General features: G+C 31.1%; 1 long non-coding RNA gene across 1 annotated transcript in view; it reads left to right on the forward strand.

Moving 5' to 3' along the window:
* LOC106473658 overlaps positions 1-721 on the forward strand; it is a 15,284-nt gene extending 14,563 nt beyond the window's left edge. Inside the window, exon 4 of the long non-coding RNA XR_001291695.1 lies at positions 651-721. This is a non-coding gene — a long non-coding RNA (uncharacterized LOC106473658). The remainder of the gene's footprint in view (positions 1-650) is intronic.
* Positions 722-3,031: the final 2,310 nt, after the last annotated feature.

The raw sequence follows: 3,031 nt of genomic DNA on the forward strand, positions 1-3,031 counted from the left end.
CATATGGTAGAATACAGAAACACTTACTCAGACATATGGTAGAATACAGAAACACTTACTCAGACATATGGTAGAATACAGAAACACTTACTCAGACATATGGTAGAATACAGAAACACTTATTCAGACATATGGTAGAATACAGAAACACTTACTCAGACATATGGTAGAATACAGAAACACTTACTCAGACATATGGTAGAATACAGAAACACTTACTCAGACATGTGGTTGAATACAGAAACACTTACTCAGACATGTGGTTGAATACATAAACACTTACTCAGACATGTGGTTGAATACATAAACACTTACTCAGACATGTGGTTGAATACATAAACACTTACTCAGACATGTGGTTGAATACATAAACACTTACTCAGACATGTGGTAGAATACATAAACACTTACTCAGACATGTGGTAGAATACATAAACACTTACTCAGACATGTGGTAGAATACATAAACACTTACTCAGACATGTGGTAGAATACATAAACACTTACTCAGACATGTGGTAGAATACATAAACACTTACTCAGACATATGGTAGAATACATAAACACTTACTCAGACATATGGTAGAATACAGAAACTTGTTACTTCTTTTATTGCAGCCTATTAATGATCTTGTTCTTTTTAACTTTAGAGAACATTGGCTTACAAAAAGCAAACAGACTTCTGGGAAACTGAAGGTTTCTCCTGAAGAAGTAAGAGTTTGTTTTATGAATCATTTTTGCTACAGATAATAGTATGTGAAAACGTTATCTGATTGATTATATAAACTAATTGTGTACTTACAGAAATGTATTTTCATCTTCAAAGCATAATTAAGAATTGTTTCCGTGATCCCACTATCTCCTGTGGTTTAACTAATAATCCTCTTTTCATATTGGTTAGAAAGTAGTCTTTGGGGTTTCTTTAAGAAAATAATGTTTATTACATTTATAAAAGAAGAACTTAATGATACAGAAACACTTACAAGAAGGTCAGTACATTTTACTCAGAAATATTTTCCATTTTCATCATAATTCAAGGCTAAAAAATTTCATCTGTAACTTCAGTTTTTCATAATTTATACTCGTAAACGGACATGCAACAAATATTGAAGGATGACTGAATAACACTTGTTTATGTAAGTTGCCTTTCCTCACCTTTATTTCTGGCAGAACGATGGATGAAATCATACTGACCTTCACTTTTCCTTCTGATTTTATGATTGGTCAAAACAGGGATTCTTAGCTTCTGAAATGGGCGGCTAAACCTAACTTGTTGCTAGGTGGAAGTGCAAACAAAATCTACATATGTATACAAACAGTACCATACTAACATTATTAAGGGTAAGGCTGGTCACCCCTATACCTACTCCTCTCATTCCTGAAAATGTTTTTGTGTTATATTAGTTTGCATGAAAGTTATGGAAATGTTCTTCTGTAACAAGACATAAGCTAAGCCTTATTAGGTTTAGAGAGTACTGTAAGTCACTGCAAAATATTCTTATGATTAATGTTTTTATTTATTTAATATTGCTTAGTTTATTGTATTCAAACAACGTTGATAAGTAAAATAACTTATTATATATTGAAAATAAACTATATCTGTTAGATATAAATTGATCTTGGTGAAGAAAATTGTTAGCAAATGTTACCTTGCCTGACCTAACATCACTTTGGCAGGTTAGATCACAAATCACACAAATATTTGTTAGCTTTTGTGATGTTTTTTTTTAAAGATTTATTATTTCATAAGGTTTATAGCCAGAAGTGGAGACTATGGCAATTAACAAAATAAAGTATCAAAATATTTGTGAATATCAATGAAATTGAAACTGATTGTATATATAAAATAGAACTTTCTGATAAATAATATAAAAAAAATTTGAGTTTAAGACAAAAGAAGTATTTTCAGTGTTTTTCTTAAAACAGTGTCTCGCAACAAAATGTTCAGACTTTTACTACATAAAAGAGTATAGAAAACTAAATCAAACTATATGAATATTTTTAAAGAAGAAACTAGGCACTATTTAGTAAGTTTCATGTCATTTGATAATGTACTTCCACTGTGAGAAGGAAGAATTCAAGAGATAATGGTGACAGCTGGCCAGTCCAAAGAAGATTAATTAGTCCAGCAACCATGGATGGTTGTCTGTTTCATATATTACTAGTCCAAAAGTTCAAAATGACCAGTGAAAAGGAGTCAAGTTATATTACAGTCTTGTTGAAATAGAATTGTTCTTCTGTTGTTACTTTCTGTCTGTTGCAGCAGTACATATACAGAAGAGGGGGGGGGGGAGAAACAAAAAGAAACGTTTTAGATTACTAAGTTTTCACTCTTTTATATAGTATTAATTTTCGTTAACTTTGAGTAGTTGTTTAATATACATAAATAATGATTATGATATAAAAACTAGGTAAGCATAGTGCTGTTATCATTTAGTGCTAAGTAAAATGTTTTTTTTTAAATGCAACTATTAACATAAAATAATTTTGACTCTTTCATCTGTGTTGTCCCCCAGTGGGACAGCGGTAAGTATGGAATTACAACACTGCAATCAGGGGTTCGATTCCCCTTGGTGGACACAGCAGATAGCCTGACGTGGCTCTGCTAAAGAAAAATGCACACACACACACACTCATCTGTGTTGAATTGTGCTTTCTTGGGATAAAGCCTTTTGAAACCTCCATGTGGAAATTAATTGATTATTTTTGCTTGGCATTAATAGTTTCTTGGAGTTGTCAATGAAACATAGAATCTGTATATGTAGAACTTTAATTTTAACTTTTAGTTAAGCGTACATCAATATTCTTTATCAGTAAATGATTTTGATGTAGTTACATGCCACATACTTGGCTCTAGAAATCTTCTTAAAATTATTTGAAACTTTTTAAAATGTGATTTATAAAAACTGCTTGAATCGTTTAAATACTTTCAAGTATGTAAGTTACTCTTAAAAAAGTTTTATGGATAAAAGTTTTAGCGTGTTTTACAAGATAAATAAGGGGTTATTGAAAGACTGTGAAGAGGATTTCT

The sequence above is a fragment of the Limulus polyphemus genome, unplaced genomic scaffold (assembly GCF_000517525.1).
Source record: "Limulus polyphemus unplaced genomic scaffold, Limulus_polyphemus-2.1.2 Scaffold6375, whole genome shotgun sequence".
Classification (NCBI taxonomy): Eukaryota; Metazoa; Arthropoda; class Merostomata; order Xiphosura; family Limulidae; genus Limulus; species Limulus polyphemus.